Raw genomic sequence first — 24,783 nt, forward strand, 5'->3', positions numbered from 1 at the left:
TTTTAACATATGTCTGAATTCCTTTCCTTGATACTTTGTTTTTCATTCTTATCCATGTAAGATATGCACGCATTTCTGTGTGCCTCGGGGGAAGAATGTGGCAGAACAGAAAACAGAATCTCTAGGTTATGTTTCCGAATGTTCGGTGATAGCAGACAGAACAGGACGTCAAGCCTAAACAGAACATCCTTAAGAAACAAGAAGATTTTCCTGCGCTAGAGCACAGTGTTTCTCCCGGGCAGAGAGGTGTGTAGGGGCTCTAAATGTAGACGACACCTGTCCCCTCATGCCCAGCAGTATTCCGAGGGAGGCAGCAGCTCCCAGCAGGAATGCCTGGGTGACACTCCTTGGCAGCGGAGCAGGGAAAGCCGAACAAAACTTCATGCTCATGATTGTGACACAGAAATGTCAGAGAGTGCGCAGGGTCTTTGAGGCTGCGCAGGAAGCGAGGTGAATATCTGAGCAGTGACCTGTGTGGTTCAGTGGACTCGCACCAGCGGCTGTTGGATTAGAGTCAGGACTCCAGGGACTGGGGCAGAAACTGAGGAAAGCTATGGTTATACCTCCCTGACCACAGAGTAGAACGATGCTCAGACTTAGAAGTTAGAGGTTAACCAATAGAAACTGAAGAAAGTGCTATTTCTTGCCCACTGAATTTACAGTCTAAGATTTACACCTGTTACCTGCGGGTTGCTGCGTCCTGCATAAATGATAGCCCTTAGCACTGGAGCCCATGCATGTGGAGACGTGCTGGGACTGTGCTGGAAAATGTACTGTGATGCATCGTTGGCAAGTGGACGCACAGTGATGTTGGGTAGAAGAAACAGAGGGTCAAAGTAGCCTTGGTAGAACTTCCTGAGATGATCAACTTCTGTGGGTTCCAGAAATACAGCTCAAAATGGAGGGAAGTGGGAAATTACATCTGTATCTCTGTTTCTAGATTTCAATGGCAGTGACCACATCAACCCTAGCCTAACAGCTCCATGATAGTCCTGGCCTGGGGAGCTCCATCTTAGAAATATATGCCTGACTCCCAGGAAACACGTTTTGCAAGGTACGAAGGTGCACGTTCTGTGCTGCATTTCAGACTGCAGAGTCCTGGTGCTTCCAAAAGAGAGAGAGGAAGTGTAGTTGGTTTCTCGCCATGTGATCAAAGAGCGCCCAACACAATGTGCTGGAGGTCCAGGCCTTGCGGTGAGCCGTCTTGAGCCTTGACAGTTGAGATGTCTTACTGGCTTGGTGGCCTTTGGAAAGGTACTCTTGTCTTGGGCCTGAAAGCCAACTGCCAAGGCAGAGGGACCCTTGTATCCCCTACAGATGTGACAAAAAGAACTAAACTTAGCTCTTTCCACAGGTGATAAGGCCATGTACCTGGGAAACCCAAGCAACCATATTTGATAAAGCAAATAACAACTTGAATTTGAACAGGGATTTTTGTCATGTGGACAAGGTAAGTGTATGAAAATCAAAGCTATTCTCTCTATTAACAACAATCAATTAGAATTGAAAATGTGAATTAATAGTCCATTCAAAAAAAGTGGCAGAAATATGAAATTCTTAGGAAGGAATTTCACAAGAATGGTACATACACCAAATGAAGAAAAGCAGAGTCTTCCGAAGGGCAAAAGTTGTGCTCTGAATTAATGGAAATATATGGCCTATTCTTGGTTTGGAATAGTTAATATAATCAAATATCAACCACTAAGATGTGTAAATTAAATGAAATTATAAGTATTAAAATGGCCAAAAATGTGAAAAAAAATAATGGTGTGGGTATGGGACCTGCCATACTGAATATTAAAACCTAGAGGCACCGCCCCCAAAATTCTATGGGAGAGGGCTGTGGGATGGCACAGGGAGGGACCAGACAGATAGTGACTGGACAAACTTGCAGAGAGTAGCAGATAAGCCCTGGAGACTCTAATGTACGGGAGAGGGAATACAGAGCCACCCAACTTGCTGAGAGACCAGATTTAAATGATCCCAACCCCTAGAAAACAATCATTATGTGACGAGAGAGAGGCAGTAATTACTGCTACTACGGCAATCATGTTACGCTGTAGAAATGTATCAGATTCACATGTTGTATACCTTAAATTTACACAGTGTTATGTTTTAGACATATGGCAATGGACATAAAATAAATTAAAAGCTAAGAAAAAAGTAGTGTGGTAATAGAACTGAAGGTAAGGGATAGAGTGATTTCATATCACTGCAGAAGAATAACCAATGAGGGGCTGGCTCTCCATCCAGGAAAAGAATATTGGAACTCTACCTGACAGCATTAATAAATTCCAGATATATTAAAGACTGAAGTTTTGGAGATTTTTAATTTTTTAAATTTTTATTTATTTATTTATTTATTTATTTATTTTACCAAAATAGGAACTCGGAAACTATAAAATAAAATAATACATGTTAAAAAACTTAAATTTTGTATGGCAATAGACAACATCATCGACCCTAGATTGGGGAAAATTACAGATAGCTCGAGCTGGTATTAATAATGAGAAATGTCTCTTCGTCATTTATAAGAATAAGCTCAGCGCTCAGAGAGTAACGGCAAAGACTGAACGGGAAACTCAGAAGAGCAAATCCAAGTTGGCTAAGAAACTAGGAAAGATAATCATCGTCCTTAGTAATCATGGAAATGCAAATTACAGCAACAGGAGACACCGTTCTTACCAGGTGGGCAACAAAAAGGGAGAGAAATACAGGATTTTTTCCAAACAGACTTGGGGAAAGCGACTTGACAGACTTTCTTCGCATGAAAAACTGACAGACCTCTCAACCCAGACATTCTCCTCTTGAGGCTGTATTTTGGGGAAATAAAGGCATGAGAATGTGAGACCGTGCCTGCGAGGCTGTGGTCCTTCAAGTAAGCATGTAGGAGAGCCCGTACTTCACAAGGACGAAAACCTGTGAACAAACATCAGCTAGGCCTCGCTCTAGTTGCTTGAGGCAGGAACAGCCCAAATAACAGAATAACGCGGCAGAAACAAACTACAAGTTCATTCCTCTCACTGGATGGACACCCAGAGGAAGGCGTTCACAAGTGGATCCATGAAGGGAACAGGGACCCGCGTTCCTTCCTGCTCCCCGCGGCTGCTGCTCACGGTCAGGCTCCTGCATGAAACGCCACTGTTTTATCCATCAGGAGAGCGTTGGGGGCAGGATCTGGGAAGGAGACATCTCCCTTCTTGGCACCTTACAGTGACTTCTCAGAAGGACACAGCCAGCAGAGCCTTTCTCCGTACATATTCCCCCATGGGACAGGTGCGTTTTGCTGGTGATAACGTGCACGCTCCGTGTCAGGTGATTTGGGGGGGGGCACCTGCCATCTTTGCAGCACAGACCAGAGCAGGGGACCGCCACCGACGGAAGTGATGAGGTCTGTGACAGCGGGAGGGGCCACAGCAGCTTTACGAATTTTCAGAATCCATAACCGACTTATTTCTCTTAAATTTATCTTTCCTTGATTCACAAGGATGGTGATTAACACATAAGTATGGTTTAAGACAACCCTTAAAAGCTAAAACATGAAATGATCAATATTGTGTTTTTGTGCATTTGTCAGATTTTCCTTCCCTAAAGGGAGCCTAAAGTATTGTCATACTGACGGTCGAGGGCATCCTAGTATGATGAAATATGAAAATAATTAAAATTAACCTGGGAAAGGCTGAAGCAACACGAAGACGACAGGGGTCCATGACTCCGGTGTCGTACTTGCCGGAGATGGTGCACAATCTTCACTCTTGGTCGTCACCCCCAAACAAGAGCGACACGAGAGCCCTAAATGTGGGCTTCCTGGGCTACGTGGGAAACTCTGTGATCCTTTCAAGGCTGGCTTTGGGTGTTAGGCAGGAGGAGGGGTGGACCTTTGTCAGCATGAATTGTGACCCTGGCTTTTCCTTTCATCTAATCATGTTTCCTGGGGTAACAGATGGGAGGGCTCTGCCCAAGGCCCCAGGACCTGCTGCACATTGTCTCCGGCCTGCCACTCTGCCCCATAAGTGTATCTTCCTGGGGCCGCTGAGCTCCCGGCATATCGTCAGCCCAGGGACACTGCCTGGCCCCCTACTCATCCCGCCCCCGGCTGTGCTCAGAGACTCCTCAAGCCCTGGGCTGAGGTGCCTGACTCAGCCTCCATGTGCTCCCTCTCGAAGACACAGGCTGACCTGTTCTGCCCAACGTCCGACGTCTGTGCCATACGCACTGTCCATGGCTCTACCTGGGTCAGGCCCGGGGTAAGTGGGCTCTGCTTTTCTGTCTTGCAGGGAGACAAGGTCCTTTCATGTGATCTTTGGAAGGCAGAAAGCGTATGAACGTTTTCTACTATGGGTTTCCTCACTCGAGTCGTGGTCCATAAGGTTCTCGGCACCGTGTCTACTGCCCATCCTCCTCACCTTGGTGTGTTCAGGGACAGTGGCCGCGGTTAGCGGCGGTTGCAGAAACTTGCTGACTCAGCGTCCTACTCGCGGGGCTAAACCACTGTGGTGTGGTCTTGAGTTTTATAGATGAATGGTCCTTTCCTCTCCCAGTCGCCACTCTGACCCAGGTGTGAAATGCCCTATGGAGTGACCATGTTTTTTGTTTTCTGTATTTTATGGTGTTTTGATGTCTTGAGGACCTAGCTGGCCAGGAGAGACTGTCCCTCTAGGGCTGGCTGATTCCTCACTAGCACATGACTCCGCTAGGAGCACACGTTTCACAGGCAAACCAGCCAACCCACATCCCATGTCCGCAGCCACCTCCCCTCCTCGAACTCAAACACCAAACTAAGATCTTCCCATCCTCTAATGACCCAGGGCACCAACGGGACACCTTCCTGCTTGTTCACAGCCTACTGAAATTAGTCGGACTGCCTTACCCTGAGTTGCCGACCCGCCTGCCGACCCTCCTGCCTTGCCTTTCCTATGCAAACCCGCAGGAGAGGCTTTCACCCTGCTTCTCCTCGCCTTGCCTCCAGTCTGAAGTTTGCCCTCTTCCACGTGGCCCCTTCTCCTGGGGTTTGTACGTAATAAAACTCTTCCTTCAAAGGCAGGAGGTCTGTGTCGTCACCTCCACGGCTGACTGCTGGAAAGCCTGGCACAAGTTACGGCCTCTGGGAGTCACTTTGGCTGCTCTCAGCCCACGCGCGCATCTCTTCTTTCCAACAGTTGACAGCGCCCTCTTGCCTGTGTTCAGTCTTTCACCGCACAAGACGCCCAGGCTGCTTTCTCCTCCTTACTGACTGTTCTGCAGATTCACGCGGCAGGCACTATAAGGAGAATTTTCAGAGTGATATTAAACGTCAAGGGTGAAGGGAACTGAGTTGCTGTAGGTGGGTGGGGGGACATACAAGAGCTCCTTGGCGGAATGCCTGCTGGATCGGGGAACAGTAAGGCCAGGCTTCATTGCCTGGGTTCGTCTACACACACTAAGTCTCTACCTTGAAGTCTTTTTTTTTTTTTTTTAAGATTTTATGTATTTATTTGACAGAGAGAAATCACAAGTAGATGGAGAGGCAGGCAGAGAGAGAGAGGGAAGCAGGCTTCCTGCTGAGCAGAGAGCCCGATGTGGGACTCGATCCCAGGACCCCGAGATCATGACCTGAGCCAAAGGCAGTGGCTTAACCCACTGAGCCACCCAGGCGCCCCCGACCTTGAAGTCTTTTTTAAAAAATCTATTTTAGAGAGGGACAGAGAGAGTGAGAACACGAGCAGGGGGAAGGGCAGAAGGAGGAGAAGCAGGCTCCCCGCTGAGCAGAGAGCCCGATGCGGGGCTCAGTCCCAGGACCCTGAGATCATGACCTGAGCCGAAGGCAGAGGCTTAACCCACTGAGCCACCCAGGCGCTCCCCAATCCTGAAGTCCTTTAAAGGGCTTTTCAGGATGATCCGAGTTTCTTCACGTTCTACAGGACAGGGGGTTGGGTCAGCTGAGGGGGCAAACCCCACAAATCCTGAAGGTATTTGTTGTTCTAGAATCTGTCATTAATCCTATGGATATTCAGGCCGAGGAGATACTCAGAAGTTTTGGAGACATACACACTGCTGTAATACTCTTTTTTACGGATCGAAGAAGTTCTGACCGTTGCCACTGGCAGCCAGAATGGCCCTGGGCCACCTTGGGACTCAGCACACACCTGAGAGGGGCGAGCCCGAGTCCCGATCACAGACTCCACGCTCTCCAGCCACCAACTGCCCAGCTGCTCCCTCTGGTGGCCACACGGCCCACGCCCTCATCCCAGCTCCGTGGCTCCCTCTCGCCTTAGTGGCTGGGGAGGTGGGTCTCGCCGAGGTGGCACAGCCGCAGGAGGGGCTGCCGCAGAGTTCCTTCCAGGCTGGGGTGCTGGAGGTCGCAGAACGGGGCTGGGGTTGGTGGTCATTTCCTGTTGAGAGACAGATAGTAAATGCTCTGGGCTTTGCGGCCAGCGTGTCCCGGTGACAACGGCTCCGCTCTGCGGACGGGGCACAGAAGCTGCGGCAGGTACTGACCAAGTGTCTGTGCCGACAAAACTTGATTTATGGACGCGGAAACGTGAACCTCGCGTGACCTCCATGTGTCATGCACTGTTGTGCTTTTGATTTTTTTTCAACCATCTGAAGATGTAAAAAAACCACTTAAAAGTACACTGGACATTTAAGGGGACTCGAGAACTATTTGCTGTTTGAGGTACGATCCTGATATTGTAATACGTGCCGCAGTGCTTGTCGATAAAAGGGTAGGACCCCTGGAATTTGTGGGCGTGTGGAGGTGTGTGAGGAGAGTGCAGATGGGGTGGGGCTGTCGCTGTGCAGGGGGGTGTGGGTGGACGTGGGGAGGGCGTAAGGGGGGTGTGGGTATGCAGGGTGTGGGTGTGGAGGGAGTGTGGGAAGAGTTGTGGGTACGGAGGCTGTGCAGGGGCGTGTGGGTATGCGTGGGGTAGGCGGGGGCGGATGGGTGTGGGGGCAGATACGGGTGCGGTGTGAGGGGTGAAGGGAGGTGTGAAGGCTGGTGTGGAGGGGCAGGGGTGCGGGGGTGCCTGTCGGAGAGCGTGTCAGGGGATGACCAGGCCCACGGCCCACGGGGGATGAGCCACTTAGCTCTGCCACAGTACTGTGCCTTCCTTTGCCTCTTCCATGTTTAAATTCTCCATAATAAAACCTAAACGATAGGGAGATGCAAGCTTTTGCCGATTAACCCAGCCTTTGCGAGCCGCCATCTCCCAGGAGCACCATTTAACCCAAGAAAGGCTGAAGGCTGTGAGGCCCGGGCACAGTCCCCTGCAGGCCCGCTGGGGTCCTCCCCGTCTGGTCCGGACGCCTGCCCTTCCACACCTCAGGCTGGCCAAGGAGCCCGTAGGAGCGTGGCTGCGGACACTGCTGGCCAAGGGGCCGTCCGGAGAGACCTGCAGGCCCCGTGTGGACCCCGCTCTGGAATCAGCTGTGTGTTTGGCAGCTGCGGCTTTCCAGGGCGCGACCAGGTAAACCACGAAGGGAATAAAGAACGGTCCCGCCACACCTGCTCCGCAGAAGGCCCTCACGCGTCACAGCGGCTCTGGGCTGTGGTGGAAGGACGGTGGCTGTGGCCGGGGACCCCCTCGGGGTGCGAGCCGTTCGCATGTGTCCTGATGTGGAACTCAGACTGGATCAGAATTTGTATTTGCCTAATTTTACCAGGAACCGAAACTCCATCAAATCAACAGATCTACCATTTTTCCAGAACAGCGTTGAAAAGATAAGTCATGCTTCAGGAAAATGATTGACGGGTAGAAAGACTCTATTCAGGACAACGGCTAATGTTTGAAGACGAGGACTGTTTTAAAGAATGTAACTAAGACGGCGGATCTGAACGTCCTCACGTCTACTGTTCACTTTCCTTTCTCTCTCCGTGTCTGTGATGCCCCGTGTGAGACCGTGAAACCACGCCCGGCCCGCAGGTCCCTTCGTGGCTCGCCCGGAGCTGTGCTTCACAGCACCCACGACGGCAGACGCTCCAAGTCCCACGCGTGGCAGCTCCCGTTCACCGCCCTGTGGTGCCTTACTGTTCTCCTACGAAGGATCTCTTCATTTACGGGCCGAGCGTGAGACACCGAGGGTGGAGCTCATCAGACTCCTCGGCTCAGGGAATGTCAGTGTAGGACAAGGACAAGGGCAAGGACACTTTCTTCTGCTTAAGCATTTACTGCATTTGTTCTTATCAGCCACTTACATGCCCAATTTCATACATACACAACCACTTTCCTATTGGGTAACTTCTAATTTATGTGTATGTCCTCTTGTAGATAGTTTTGTGTGCACGCATTTTACATGGCCATAAACGGTGTTTGATAGCGACATTGCTCTGACCCTTCCCACGGTTCCCCCAAACACTGCCTGAAGACTCATCCTACTGCGTGTGTACATCTAGCCTGTCCATAGTCGCCGTGTGAGGGGGCGGGTCTGGCACACAGCGCCTGTCACTCACCTCGGGGGACCCAAGACACCTCTGATGCCGCACCGTGAAGACCCATGTTTGTTCTTTATGGGCATGAAACTATAAGCCCTTTACCAAGGTTACAATCTTTAGGGTACCGAAACATTTTCTCAACAAAGGTCTCGAGTGTTTTAATAAGGAGTAAGTGGGCATAGCCATGGACTCCCCAGGGCACAGTGGTTGGCAACTAGGATTCCCGCTGATGAAGACACAGTACAAGGAGCACCAGGGAGCTCCCACCGCCTGCTGATCTGGAATAGGCTGCCTCAGGAGGCTCAATTTCTTTTTTTTTTTTTTTAAAGATTTTTATTTATTTATTTGACAGAGAGAAATCACAAGTAGACGGAGAGGCAGGCAGAGAGAGAGAGAGGGAAGCAGGCTCCCTGCCGAGCAGGGAGCCCGATGCGGGGCTCGATCCCAGGACCCTGAGATCATGACCTGAGCCGAAGGCAGCAGCTTAACCCACTGAGCCACCCAGGCGCCCCAGGAGGCTCAATTTCTTACTTTTTACTTACACTCTCCTGTTGTGTATAGAGAGGTCTTGGGGATGAGCCATGCTGGCCGGTGGAAGTGCCACACACAGGGCAAGTGGGCAGAAGCTCCATTCCTCCCATCCATATGGCCTCTCCTGCTGTTACAGCTGGCATGGTCCTGAGGACAATGGGGGAGACAGGCTGTCCCCCTCAGGAGCAATTCATTATGTAGGTAAAGGAAGGTAAGCGCTCCCTGACCAAAAAATCAGAAAAAGTTGAACAATAGAGGTCCTGACCCCAGAGGACAATGTACTACAGTGACCCCGTATGTAGCAGGATACAGCAGCAGAGACCATGTCCCTGGCTCAGGTACGGTCATCGTCTGTCAGGGCACTTGTGATGTCTTACCGAGAATTTGGGGTGGGTGAGCATTTCTATGAACCACTGAAAGCAAAGACGTCACGGATACTGCCATCTGGGTCTTCTTTTCCCCGAGGACACTGCATGCCTCGCTGGAGTCAGGTGTTCAGATCAGCGTGTCTGCTCAGCCCCACCAAGAACACGCAATCATTCATGGGTCCTTCCAGCGTGGAGAGCAGCGACTGGAAAACACGGGATGAGAACAGACGTCCTCCGGCAGAGCCACAGCTCACCAGCAAACCAGGAGACAGAAGGGGAGGCGTCCCACACCTACATGATGGGCCATTGACAGGCTCCTTCATTTCAGACCCGAAGTCAATAGTTCAAACAAACAGAGATTCCGTGTGGCAGAAGGGACAGGAAGCTGTGTGGCTTTCTCTTCTTTGGATGCCTCCTCACGCCTCCTCACGCTGTGTCGACCCTACAAAGTCATTGTAACTTCAAGATGAAAGCGTCAGCAGCTTCTTTGCAGTGGGTAATTCCAGGCTCCTGCGGGGTTAATCTGTGACTCCCTAGTGAGGACTGAGCTCCGAGCGCCTGTTCCAGACTTAGCTCTCCTTCCTTGTAGTGAACGTCCTGCAGAACCATCAGGGTTCCCATGCCCTGCTCTGCTTCTGCATCTCTGGGCTGGACCCCTGATGCCCTTGGCTCCCCACTGTTCCATTGCCTGCCCTTCTGACTTCAGTGGTTTACTTCTCTGGGTCTCCTCTGTGTCCCAGAGGGGAAGCACAGCCGCTGCCCCTTCCTCTTTCTCTGCAACAACTCCTGGCCCTACTCCTACTGGTTTTCATCTGTTACACATTTTGTGTGTTTGCTTTTGAAGAAGCCAACTTAGAAAGACCATAGACTTTGTGGGTCACAGTCTCCAAGAGTATGTCCCGGCTGCGTTCTATGTGCACAATAGGATCTCCTAGGCTCATGACACAAAAAGGGAATCCTAGATCCCGTACCGAGTTTTAAATGTAACTGCCTTCTTTTCTTCTTTCTGTTTTTTCACCAAGCAGGAGATAAGTACCATAAGAACCTCATGTTAGAAAAAAAAATAAAGAGAAACTGTAGTTTTCTTTGCAATTTGGCTAGAATTTAAACACAATAAGTCATTTCCTGGCTGAGATATGAAAGGATGTAGATCTTTGTTTCCATTGTAACACCACAGTGTTTGGGGAGTATAAACATTGTACTCATCGATGAAGCCACTGAAGAGACGTGGAGGCAAGAAAACCCCCAACGCACTGACGTTCAAAGAGAGGCACTCTTAACACATGACCGTGGAGGCAGCTCTGGAGAAGAAAGCCTGCCGATGTTCCGAGAGACTCACCGGCCATGGTGGGGGCAGCTGGGGCACTGGGGTCTGAGAGACTCTCAGATTCAGCGATAATTTACTTGAGCTAACAGTTCTCCCTGGCTTCCCTCCTGTAGTGCTGAGGAAAGGGCAGTGTGGGTGAGTCCGTAAGTAGAAAGACTCTAGTTTCATGTACTCTTGTGATTTTTAGAAACAGAGGACGCTACCATTGACTCAAAAGATGAAACACGTCCAACTCCTACCGGGCTCCGGGATCGAAAAATTGAGGAGACCAACAAAGTCCGACTTGGCTCTGGGAGGAAGGCTGAGAGGCGAAGTCAATTTTAAAAACATGCCTAGGCTGACCTAATTTCATACCTGGGACTATCTGGATACTGACTTCCTCACTTGAGCAGCTGTGTGTTGGACAGAGGCTGCATACTCCTAGAAATAAAAACAAAGCAAAAGAGCTGACTATTTAAGCCCCCCCCATTATCTATGGGCAATGCCCAGCACGTCATAAAACACTGTGAAGTATGTGAGGAAATGGGACACATAAAAAAAAAAAAATTGAAAGAAAGGGATCCACTGATAACCCCGATGTTGAAACTAGCAGAAAAGGAACTTGAAACTAATATTATCAATATAATGCTACTATATTTCAGCATTTGGCTGGCTCTGTCCCTCAAGTAGAGATCACTGCTCCTCTCAGAGTGGCTGACTCTGTGTGACTTTCTCCCTCTGGGTTCCAGGAATGACTTCCTCTGTTTGGCTAATCAGCCCTGAGCTGGGGACTGCTCTGTGGCTCCTAGCTCCAGGTTATGTTGCTTGAGGTTCCCCTATAAAGGACTATTTAGTCCTTTTATAAATGAAACCTCTTTCCATTAAAAAAAAATACATATATGTATCTAGAAATTTACAAGTCAAGATTAAAAGAATGGGTGAACATATGGGCGAACATATAGAATATGTGAAAACTTTATTTTTTAAATGTTTTATGTATTTATTTGATAGAGACATCACAAGTAGACAGAGCGGCAGGCAGAGGGAGCGGGGAAGCAGGCTCCTGACTGAGCAGGGAGCCTGAGGTGGGGCTTGATCCCAGGACCCCGAGATCATGACCTGAGCTGAAGGCAGATGCTCAACAACTAAGCGACCCAGGTGCCCCCATATGAAGACTTTACAAACGCGTAGAATGTGTTCTGAGAAAAGCGTAATGGATGATCTCAGTAACAGGATAAACACTGTGGAAGAAGGAGTCAGTGATCTGGAAGAAAGGGCCATAGAAAATACCTGAAATAAAACATTGGGGGAAAAGCTAAAATAACTGAATGGTACCTCTGACTAGGGTTATAATAACTAGATGGGGCAGAAAAATTATTTTTAGAAATAATGGCCAAATTTTTCTCAAAGTTGATGAAAGTTCCGGAACCCATATCAATGTATGTCATAGTCAAAATGCTCAAAACCAAAGAGAAAGAAAATCTTAAAAATAGCCGTGAAGAAAGACACTATGCACAGGACAAAGGTAAGAATGGCATTGCCTTCCCACTAGAAACATAAGCTAGAGGACAATGGAATAGTATCTTCCCATGTTTAAGGAAAAAGCAAACAAAACTGTTAACTTGAAGTTTTATAGAATGCTAGATATATTCAGCAAAACTATCTTCCAAATTTAAAGGTCAAGTAAAGATATTTCCTGATAAATGAGAGCTGAGGGGATTTGTTGACAGTAGACTTACTAAGAAATGCTATGGTGAGTCTTTCGGGATAAAGAGAAATAATACCAGCTGTAAACTTGGATATACAAGAGAAATTGGAAAGATCTGGGAATAGTAAATAAGAGGAATATTTAGTAATGATAAAATGATCAATTCAGAGGGACGCCTGGGGACTCAGTCAATTAAGTCTCTGCCTTCTGCTTAGGTCATGATCTCGGGGTCTTGGTGTAGAGCCTGATGTCGGGCTCCCTGCTCAGCGGGGAGACTGCTCTACTGTTCCTGCGCACTAGTGCTCCCTCTCATATTTCTCTCTCTCTCAAGTATATAAATAAGATCTTAAAAAAAGGACCAGTTCATAAAGAAAGCATAAAAATCGTAAATGTCAATGCACCTAATAACAGAATTTCACAACTCCTGATGGGAAGATTGGCAGAATCAAAGGGAGAAATACACAAATAAAAATCACGATTGGAGAGTTTAGCACACCTGTTCTCAGCAATTAATAGAATAAATGAACAAAAATCAGTAAGGACGTAGAAGATTCAAGCAACAGGATAACAACATGACTAATATACACCCACTGAACGTTGCACCTTACGAATTCTGGATATATATATGAATTTCCACTGTGCATGAACAAGTATCACTGTAGACCATTGTGGGCCATAGAGTAGTCTCAGTAAATATCAGAGAATTGAAATCATTCTCTGTATTCTCTGACCAAAATGGAATTGAATTTGTTGTCAATAATAACAAGACATTTAAAAATACACAAATATTTGAAAATTAAGCAGCACAATTCCAAATAATTTATTGGTTAATGAAGGATTTGAAAGGGGAATTAGAAAATAGTTTTTAACTGAGTGGTAATGAAGACATAGCATATCAAAGTATGTGAGATTCATCAGAAGAGGTACAGAACAAAGAGGAACCACAGAGTTTAAAAGCTTGTATTAAACATGGTGAGAAAAATTTAAAATCAGTGATCTATGTTTTCCCTTGAGAGGCAAGAACAGAAAGAACAAAGTAAACCCAACAGAGATGGAAAATAATAAGATCAAGAAGAAGTCAATCAAGGAGAAAACAATACAATCAATGAAGCCCCATGTTTGGTTTTAAAAGGATTAATTGAATTTATAGAAGTTTACCAACATGAACAAGGGAAGAGGAAAAAACAAAACAAAACGAACGACCAGTATTAAGAATAAAAGAAAGGATATTACCACAGACTTTATTACTAAAGGAATATGATGGGAATCGGAAAACTTCATGCCAACACATTGGAAAACGTAGATTAAAAACAAAAAGCCTCCTGAGAAATGCAGTTCCCTGTAATGAGAAAAGAAGAGGGAGAACATCTGACTATCTCCATATTAATGATTCGTTAGGAATAGAATAAACTTTAAATAGTAAAAGTAATTTACTTAAATTTTGAAGATTTAAGGAGAATGCCTCCCCAAAGCTGGAGAAATTAGGACTTTCATTACAGATGTGACATAGAGATCTCATTTGAGGCTGACTGTGGCTGTGGGAAAAGAATGGGGGATGTAGCCCAGAGTCAGATAAAGTCCTGCACCTGCAACAGAGCCTTCCCGCAGAGCTCCCCACGTCGATGGAGGCCGCTTACAAGATACCAGGTTGCACCCGCCTGCTCTTCTTAAAGTGGTGGTTAAGATCAGGGTCCCCACTGACGATCAGATGTCACAGCAGGTGACGGGTCACACCCGCTGACAGGCACTGGGCACATCAGGCTCTGGGTTTTTAATTCGGAACAAGCGAGTCTGAGCTGCACAGAATTCGGGGGGTTTCTGCAGACATCATGCCAGCATGGGAACTCGGGGCTTGTGGGTGTCTGTATCCCCCGGGCGTCCTTGGGGGCACGTTACTGAACACACTGGCGTCTTGAAGTCTCCCTATGAAAGAACTGGGAGATTTTCTGTATAGATTATGTTTTGCTTGTTTGCTCATAAAACCCTGTGCCCTGCCTCACCCCTCCTCAGCCCAGCTGCTGGGAACCCGCTGCAGCTGCCCTGTTTATATCCTGCATTTTGGGGCCAAGGTGTTTTCTCAGCATGTGGTTGGGGCCCCCGAGTGAAGCGGGTTATGACTTGTGGGGGCTCGGAACTGCAAGCATGGGGGAAGTAACAGCCCACGGGGCGATCCTGGACTGTTGGGAGGGGGTCTGGCTCTATGCTGCCCTCACATCCCTCAAGGGCACCATTGAGGATCAGGGCTTCTGGTGACCACTGTGAAAACATGCCGTTGTACTGGCTTTCTCGCAGTTCCTGGTCTCTCTTCCCAGCATCCCACAGCAACGGCCTGGTGTCATGTCTTAACCTATGAACACCCCAGGTCAGTGCACTTTTCTTTGATTCTCTCTCCTTCCCTGTTGTGAAGGAACCTACGCATGACCCAGTGCCCTGCTGAGGAATATTCTCAGCACCTGGTAGTCTCCCTCGTGGTCCTTTTATTTGTTATTTATTTTTTTAAAGATTTTTAAAATTTGTTTATTTGACAGAGAGAGAGAGAGATCACAAGTAGGCAGAGAGGCAGGCAGAGAAAGAGGTGGAAGCAGGCTCCCTCCTGAGCAGAAAGCCCGATGCGGGGCTCCATCCCAGGACACTGGGATCGTGACCTAAGCTGAAGGCAGAGGCTTAACCCACTGAGCCAGCCAGGTGCCGGTTCATGGTCCTTTCAAAGACAGCAGATTTCCCCTCTCCATCAGCACAGAGCAGTTTTGATTCTGTCCTTGACTTCCCATCAGTACACTCACGTGGTGTGCCCTACTCTGCCTGTCTCGTCCCCAGCAGGGGGACTTCTCTCAGGCTTGTCCATGTCATGCCATGGAGTGGTGGCCGGTAAATACACCACCATCTATCCATTCTGCTGGGCACGGACATTTGAACTGTTTCCCGACTTTACCTATTTTGAATCGTGCTGCTTTGAACGTTTTTGTATATGTCTCGTTGCGAACGTGACCACTCATTTCTCTCGGGACCGTGTGTGGAAATGGAATGGCCGGCTCACAGGTCACACATGGATTTTGCATTTGGTGGATGCCGGTCAACAGGTTTTCACAGTGGTCCGCCTTCCGCCTTCCCCACGTCCTCCTCTATACGAGGTCCTAACCCTTTGAATTACAGCCGTTGTGATGGGGACACAGTGTATCCAACCGTTGTTTCAGTTCCCGTTTCCCTGGTGACTAGCGGTGACTAGCGGTGACTAGCTGTATGTTCCTTTCTCTCACAGGCCCATTAGCTGTTTGGATACTGTCTTTGGTGAAGGACCAGTTTAGGTTTTTAGCTCTACGTGTTGAGGGGAGGGTCTTTTTCTTGTTGATTGCAAGTTCTTTATCATTTCTGTATACGAATCCTTGGTTGGACATATGATTGTGAATATTTCATGCCAGGCTCTGGCTTACTTTCCAGTTTTATAAAGTCATATTTGGATGAGGAGGATTTCTTTTTAACAGGACAGAGTTTGTGGATGCTTTTCTTTATGACTATAGTTATCTAATCCTGTGAATTAGTCACTCTAGTCCTGAGGTCATGAGATAATCTCCTGACTCTGTAATTCTCAAATTTAAGTGGAATCACCTGGAAGGCAATTTTAAAGCACAAATTGTTGGCACATACCTTTAGAGTTTCTAATTCCTTAGATTGGGAAAGAGGTCCAAGAATTAGCATTTCTTACAATTCCAGATGATGCTGTTTCTGCTGGTCTGGGGATCACCTTTGAAAACCACTGTAGTATTTAACCTTTGAGAAACTCAATTATTTTACCTTTTACATTTGATCTATAATATACCTGGAACTGATTTTTGTGCCTGGTGTGAAATACAGGTAAGATTTTTATTTTTAGCAATGTTAGTCACTTCACTAAGGCCAGTGCTATGTAGCACCAATTACATTGGGTCTGTATATACGGATCTGTTTCTGAGCTCTTGTCCCATTCCTGTGTTTTGTAAGTCTGTTATGCCAAATGAAATCTGATGAAGTAATCTTAATTATTTAGAGTTATAAGAAATCTTAATACGCAAGTAGCTCTTCCTTTTTCCTCTTTTCAAGTGAATCTAGTGGAAGAAGGGGAAAAATGTGTTTCTTTTTCAATTTGATGAAGAAAAACCAGAATAATTTATACATTTTAGAACATAGATGTTGATTTAAACATAAACACCAGAGCTGTAACTATTAATAAGAAGACAATACAAAGTCACAGGCTTTGGGAAGGCGGGACATTATTTTCACAAGCCAGAACAATCGTCTCTGAGGTCTAGAAATCAATAATACCCTTGTTAAACACACACATACGTGCACACGTGCACACGTGTACGTATGTACACACACACACACACACACTGGATGGGGTGCCCGGCTGGCTCACTGAGTTCAGTGATGAAGTCTTGGTTTTGGCTCAAGCTGTGATCTTGTGGTCACAGGCTCACATCAGGCTCTGCACTGAGCACGGGGTCTGCTCTGGAGTCCCTCTCTCTCGCCTTCCTGCTCTTTCTCTCTCTTCAATAAATAAATAGAATCTTAAAAAAAAAAACCCACATTTGAAAGTGAAGAAGATTTTGAAAAGTGAGCTGAGCTGTGTCTCCTGGGAATTCATATGTTGAAGACTTAGCACTCAAGAATAGGGCCCTCGAAGAGTCATTAAAATGAGGCCTGAGGGTGGGCCCTAGTCTACTCTGAATGGTGTTCTTAAAGAAGAGGAAGTTTGGACATTGACACATGGGTTGTGCAGAGAAAATGTGATGTGAGGACACAGGGCTAAGGTGACCATCTGTCTACAAGCCAAGGAGAGGCCTTAGGAGGAACCAAACCTGCTGACCCCTTGGTCCCAGACTTCCGGTCTTTGGAACTGTTAGAAATACGTGTTTGAATATTATACTTACATGAAACAATAGAATGAAATAAAATACATATTATAAACAAACAAACAAACATACAAACAAGAAAATACATGTTTGAGCCCCCCTGTCTGGAGTACTTTGCCATGGCAACCCCAGCAGACTCATACAAAGTTTTCTTCTGGGTAAATAAGCATTAAGCAAGATAGCAAAGTAAGCAAACATAGAACAGTCCTTGCAGGATAGTAAGTAACTTAGGCAGCGTTTTCAGAACTTGCTAGGAAAAATTCACGTCTTCAGGTCATTTTCTTGGAGGATGCTCTTAAGGACGACTGTGAGTAAACACACAGCAGAGAGTACCTTCACCGACTTTCTATCTGGTAACAAGGGTCCTGGCAAAATAAGTCAGAAAAAAAAATCAATATTAAATGCAATCAGTACAACTCTATGTGTTACTTACTCTACCCATTGAGTTTTTAATTACAGTGGTAAGAGTTTTTATTTCTAGAAGGTTAATTTGCTATTAAAAATCTGGTATTTTTTGATAATGTCTGTTTCTTTTCTGGTGTTATTTCTTTTTATAACTTTGAGCTTTTAAAATTTAATTTCTGCTATGTGTGATTTCTTGTGGGGTCTAATGTATTATTTATTTGCCAACTTGACTTCGTGATGCATTATATCTCTCTGCACTCTCTAATTTAGGCGTGTGGCCTCATACAAGGAAAGGCTTTATGCGTGGGAAACCCTTCGTAGCTGCCGTTGAGGGTGGCTCTCCTGAGGTTAACACAGCATGAAAATGTCACCAAGTGACACAGGTGTGTTCCAAACTTGGAATCGCCTATTACTTTAATTTGTCAGATTGTGTACTCCAGTGTTACACAAGTGGAAAATTTGTGAACTCCAGGGTAACCCTTGTGATTAGTAATTCTTAGAATGAGGAACAAGCAAATAAGGAAGCCAGCATTCAGGGAATACACAGATGGACCAGCTTCCTCTTCTGTACAGTTGGGTGGTTTTCTTCTGATTCCTACTGTCACTGAGAGGAGAGCAGAAGGCTCGATGCCGACATTCACCCATTCGCCTGGTCTCAGGCGTTGTGTCCTAATCTGAGCAGAGCAGCAAGAACAACCAACCCCTGGAAGATACACATGGTTACTGGTATGCTCATATGCCCTGTTTGCCACGTCAGCTTCCCATTTCTTTTTTTTTTTTTTAATTTTTTAAATTTATTTTCAGCATAACAGTATTCATTGTTTTTGCACCACACCCAGTGCTCCATGCAATCCGTGCCCTCTCCAATACCCACCACCGTGTTCCCCCAACCTCCCACCCCCGCCCCTTCAAAACCCTCAGATTGTTTTTCAGAGTCCATAGTCTCTCATGGTTCACCTCCCCTTCCAATTTCCCCCAACTCCCTTCTCCTCTCTAACTCCCCTTGTCCTCCATGCTATTTGTTATGCTCCACAAATAAGTGAAACCATATGATAATTGACTCTCTCTGCTTGACTTATTTCACTCAGCATAATCTCTTCCAGTCCCGTCCATGTTGCTACAAAAACTGGGTATTCGTCCTTTCTAATGGAGGCATAATACTCCATAGTGTATATGGACCACATCTTCCTTATCCATTCATCTGTTGAAGGGCATCTTGGTTCTTTCCACAGTTTGGCGACCGTGGCCATCGATGCTCTAAACATTGGGGTACAGATGGCCCTTCTTTTCACTACATCTGTCTCTTTGGGGTAAATACCCAGTAGTGCAATTGCAGGGTCATAGGGAAGGTCTATTTTTAATTTCTTGAGTAATCTCCACTCTCTTCTCCAAAGAGGCTGCACCAACTTGCATTCCCACCAACAGTGTAAGAGAATTCCCCTTTCTCCACATCCCCTCCAACTTTTGGGACTTCCCATTTCTTTTGTTTTATTCTCTGGGTGTATCCATTTTTTTTTTTTTTTTCCCCACTATGACCACAGATCTGCATTCAGAAAAAAACTAAAAGACTTTTTTTTTTTTTTTTTAAATATTGCATTTCTGGATGTTTGTTTTTTATGTCTTTTCAAGTTATGGAGCATGTCATCTTGCCAGAATAGAGTTCATATCTGTTCTGTATATTTGCACGCAGAATTCCAAAGGGCATGTGAGAAAACAGTGTTTCAGGTTTGAAAGTGAGTCTGGAAGGAAGGACTGAGATTAGATTGAATGGGCGGGAGGAGGAGGAAATGGGGGAGGGGTCCTGGGAGCTGAAGTGAAGGTTTTGTGGACCTGATGTGGCCACAGAGCAGAGTAGGGAGGAGCAGGACATGTGGGTGGGGGGACACAGGAACACAGGAAGGCGTGTGGAGTGTCAGAGCCCAGGGTACTGCCAGAAAACATTCACTTCTTTCAATCCTGTCATATTACAGATGAAGACATTGAGACCAGACACCAGTATGTTTTCTCCAACTCACTACATCTATTGGGTGTCCACCCAGGACTTTTCTTGATGCTTAGCCCAAAGCTCTTTTAGTACAAGAGATGTGGTGTGAGAGGTGAGAAGGGCCCAGAGTAGATGTAGGGAGAGCTGCTTGAGGCCAGACAACTGGGAGAGAAATGGGAGGCAGAGTGTGGGTGGAATGAGAAGCTCAGGAAAGGGAAACTGTTATTAGGGGCAGTGGATTTCTTCAGCAGGGAAGTTGAGGTTTCTGTTGGTGGGGAAGGCACATCAGTTGAGTGTGTGGGGCAGTGTGGGGAGGGGGATCACATCTGGGTCCTGAGGAGGGAGGAACTCAAGGACTATGATGGTGTTTGGGGGGCATCCAGCAAGGGCTTTTGGAGAAACAGGACTGTGCTCAAGGTCTGAGCACGAGTGAGCCAAAAGGAGGGTCTCAAGGACGTCTGGGGACATGGCTGATGCCCTGCTCTCTGAGGGGGGCTTGAACACCATGCCAGGTAGCCTCCAAGCACCTCCTAGATTTCTCCTTGGGGGGCTCCTGTGTCCAGGGATTACACAAGTGTCAGTGACATGACAAACACTCCTTCACCCCCAAAAGTTTGCTCTCTCTCTCTTGAGAAGACCTTCTCCTATCTACTGCTTCAGAGCTTGTCCTCTGTCCACTATCAGCCAAGCATACACAGAAGTGGAGCTGGCTGGTGCTTGGGAGGAAGAAATTCCTCTGCCTTTCACGGTCCTTCTAGCTGGACTAAGAATCAAACTGACACGAGACAGATTAACAGCAGAAAATAAAATTCAATTGCATGTGTCCAGGGAATCCACACAGACATGGAATTCCAAAGACAGTGAGGCAACATGAAGCTCATGTGAGCTCAGGAGAGGTGCACAGGTCTGGACAGGAAGGGGAGGAAGACCATTAAGGGGAAGGTGAGGAGAGGGTGGAAAACAAAGATGTTTTATTATGCAGATAAGTTTTTTTAGGTAAAGAGGACTCTCTGTTGATAGCTCTCTTCCTGGTACAGTCTCCTTTCCAATGTAAATTTAGACAGTTGAAATTAGACAGAAAAAGCAAAGAGCTTTTTCTGAACCTGTTGGATTTTGATTTCTTTTAATTCACAATAATGTTCATGCCAAAGTGGTCCACGCTGGGGCAGCCTGCCTTTAACCTCGATGCTGAAAAAGTGGCAGATCCTCAGTGGAACCATGACTAATGCAACAGCTACTTCCTGCACCACTGATTGGAGTCATCCTGCCCACAGGAGCTGAGCTGAAGGATGAGGGGCTCCACTCCACTTCAATTTCCAACCCTCTTCTGCTTCCTCTTCCTTCACCTCCTTCTTCTCTTCCTTCTGGTATCTGAAACTCTGCTTGCCTCTTGGTAGGTGTTGAGCCAAAAGACACAACCAAGCCAAAGAAAAGGACAAGGGAGGGTTTTACTTGCAACAAGTAAGGTGAACACTGGGGATTTTCCCAAAGCAGTGTTTCCACAGACAACAAAATTGAGCAAGTTTAAAGTATGGGCAATGCATGCATTTGCAAGAAGGGACTCGTGCAATGAGGAATTCAGCATTGAACTGGGGGAAAAGTCACCTGAAGATGACAGAGTTTGGGTCAGTCATGAGGTCAGCAGAAGTGGGCGTCACCAATAATCTGACCCCCATAGGTCCAACATCTGGGTGCTCCAAAGGGCTTAGATACTGCAAAAATAACTCAAGAGTGTGTCAAGTTAGTCTTCATTTTTGAACCAGTCCTACGAGTTTTACTACTGATTTATTGTGAAAGGATTAGACTCTCTCCTGGCCTGATAATGGATGTTCATACCTACTTCACAGAATGGAGGTTTAAAGTGACTTTTCTTATGTCAGGAAAGCTATATTTTGCCTTTTTTTTTTTTTTTCCTGGAGACCCCTAACTCTTCTTGCTTATGCTTTGTCTTCTGGCTACCTCCCTCTCTTGCATCTGTTATTTCCTTTGGTGTCTCTGATCATCTCTGGACACTTTGATCCCAGAGTTGCACTCCTCATTTCGTTATCACCCTTTCTTCTTCCTGCTCAAACCCACCACCCCCTCCCAATATCCCCATACCAAACTTAAGGGTGTAAGCACTGGACATTTATAATTTTCGTGGTCCAGTGCAAAAGGCAATTGTGAGGTGTCATACTCAAAAAGCAGGGGAAAAAGTGCTCTTAAAGACTTTAAAATACAAAAAATCTCCTTCCTTTGAAGTACTTACCATTCAACCTGTCATAGTGTTTCTTGTTGTTGCTGTAGGTTTTGTTCATTTCATGTGCAAAATATCACTCTCCCCTGGGTATAGGGACTCAGAGGGCAAGCGCAGACTCTCTTAGGTGCCAGGGGGACACCATTCATCTGCATTTCTTTGCATGTATTTAATAATTTTTGAACAAACTGCAGACATCTCATTAAGATAATACTCCGAGGCATATAGAATATATATTTTAGCATGGAAATGTTTCTGCCTGTTCTTTTGCTAAGTGCTGTGTAGGGGTTTCAGTCCTTCTAGTCCAGGTAACTGGTTTTTGTTGGTGGTTCTGTCCACAGTCCTCACATTCTTTTCCCATTACTTTCTTTGTAGGGTGGGGTTGTTTGCCTGAGGGCTTGCTTCCTATCAGCTGTGAGTGTTACCTTTGGGATGTGCCTCAGGGTGATTTATCTTTATAGAGACCAATAGCAGGCCATTCCAAGATGGGTGACTTTGACAAAAACAATATTTTTAGTTAAAAGCAATAAAAATGAGACAGATTCAAGAAAAGGTCTTTACCTCCCCCTCCCCTGCCTGCCAAAACCAGGAAGAGAGTTATTAACAGAGATTCTTCTTTACCTAAGAAATTTATCTGCATAATAGAGCACCTTTCCCCACCAAGACTCTCTTTTCACCTTCCCACTAATGGTCTTCCCTGCTTTGTATCCTCAGACCCCTACACCTCTCCTGAGCTCACATAAGCTTCATATTGCCTCAGTGTCTTTGGAATTTCATGTGTATGTGGATTTCCTGGACTTATGCAATTGAATTTTATTTTCTCTTGTTAATCTATTTCATGTCAATCTGATGCTAGCCTAGTGAGAGGGACCGTGGAAAGCAGAGAAAATTTTTTCTCCTTGACATCTTCATCCTTTTGTTCCTCCATTAGCAGGAGCTGCTCTTTGTACCCTGCTGGCTAGCCTACTTTGGACAGAGCAGGACACTAACTCTGTTCTGATCCAGGCTCATACTCAGCCTGAGGCTTTGTTTTTCAGTTTAGGGATTGGCCTTCTAAGGGTTCCCACCTTTTCCTCAGCAGATGGAGCTTCTTAGTCTGGGACAGGATGTGGTACTCTCCCTCCCCTACAGGCCCTTTCCCCCAGTGGCTGCATGGCCTCACCTGTGTGCTGAGGCAATTCCCTGCCCTCTCCGCACCTCATGAATGCTTCATTCTGCGTGGGAGACGATGGCCTTCCTGCCCTTCTCAGGTAGCAGGTCCTCTCAGGCCTCAGGCTTGTACCCCAAGAAAGAAGTTCTCTGGTCCATATCCTGGATTCCAGCCTGTCAGGAGCCCCTGGTAATGTCAACGGGAAAAAGCCTAAAGAGACAGAGAACTTCCTGAGTCCGCGACTCTCGAAGGCTCCAGGTGCTCACCTTCAGACATTTGTTAATCATTTCAGTGGAATTTTTCTTTCTGGCTGTAGAACATCTGGCATCTGTGCCAAGTAAGTGAGGGTTTGCATCTCCATTTCCTTGGAGGAGACTGTCTTTTCCGAGATTTTAGGTTAAGTTGCTCTGATCCTTCAGCTCTGATGGAGTCAAGAGATTTTTGATTATCTAGCTTTTCATAAGATTAAATACAGCAGTGATCTCTTTCCAGTTTTCTAGATTCCAATCTTAACTTTCCAAAAAAATGTTATCTTTATAATATTAGCCCGAGAAAGCAAACTGGGGCAGTCACTGTGGCGAACAGTATGGATGTTCCTCAAAACATTAAAAATAGAAATACCACCTGATGCAGTAACTGTATTACTGGATATTTACCTAAAGAATGTGAAAACACTAAAATGAAAAGAAACATACACCCCAATGTTCACTGCCACATTAATTGCCATAGCCAAATTGTAGAAGCTGCACAAGTGTTCATAGATGAATAATGAAAAAAAGATGTGATATGTATACACAGCAGAATATTAGCCATTAAAATGCCCGAAATCTTGCCATTTGAAACAACATGGATGGGAAGGGACATAGAGAAAGAAGCATACCATATGGTCTCACTCATATGTGGAATTTAGAGACATAAGAAACAAAAGAAAAAAAGTCTTACTCATATGTGAAATTTAAGACACAAAGGAAAAAAATAGACATTTACAGAGAACACACTACTGGTTCCCAGAGGAGAGGTGGGTAGCGAATGGGAAAAATATATGAAAGGGATTAGAATTATACTGACACTCATGAACACTGAATAATGCATAGAATTCCTGAATCACTCTATTGTACATCAGACCCTAATATAACACCGTGTGTTAACTAAGTTTAAAGAAAAGAACAAATGGGGGCACCTGGGTGGCTCAGTGGGTTAAGCCTCTGCCTTCGGCTCAGGTCATGATCTCAGGATCCTGGGATCGAGTCCCGCATCGGGCTCCCTACTCAGCAGGGAGCCTGCTTCCCTCTCTCCCTCTGCTGCTCCCCCCACTTGTGCTCTCTCTCTCTCCTTCTCTCACTCTCTGTCAAATAAATAAATTCTTAAAAAAAAAAAAAAGAAAAGAACAAATGAACAAACGAAAACTAACTCAGCATACCAAAAGTTATAGTTCTTGGTTTATGGTTTTTTCCAAAATAGACTAAAAGCTCCTCAAATAAAGTAATTGCACTGTGAGCACTGCATTTTCATGAGTGTAGCACAGTGCTTGGATCCAGGCAGGCGCTAAGTGACTGTTTGGTGAGTGAGTACATATTAATGCAAATCGGGCTGAGGAGGTATACGTCTGGTGTTTCAGTGTCCTGTGGTCTCTGTGATGGCTACTGGTTCCTCCCTAGGAATAACAGTGGACTCGTGGTTGCTGGTACTGTTACACAGACAATCATGGGAGAATCTGGACAAGCAAATAGAGTAGCCAGTAAAAGGAAACCCATGGGTCAGGTTAGGTCACCGAATTTTGGTGAGCCATAACCTAA

At 46.1% G+C, this 24,783-nt stretch overlaps 1 long non-coding RNA gene across 1 annotated transcript; it reads left to right on the forward strand.

Moving 5' to 3' along the window:
* The first annotated feature begins 985 nt into the window (after positions 1–985).
* On the forward strand, positions 986–2,812 carry LOC122918025. Its single transcript, XR_006386545.1, has 3 exons — positions 986–1,054; positions 1,355–1,450; positions 2,386–2,812. It is a non-coding gene; the product is annotated as an uncharacterized LOC122918025 (long non-coding RNA).
* The last annotated feature ends 21,971 nt before the right edge of the window (positions 2,813–24,783 follow it).

Source organism: Neovison vison, chromosome 10 (assembly GCF_020171115.1).
Source record: "Neovison vison isolate M4711 chromosome 10, ASM_NN_V1, whole genome shotgun sequence".
Taxonomy (NCBI): domain Eukaryota; kingdom Metazoa; phylum Chordata; class Mammalia; order Carnivora; family Mustelidae; genus Neogale; species Neogale vison.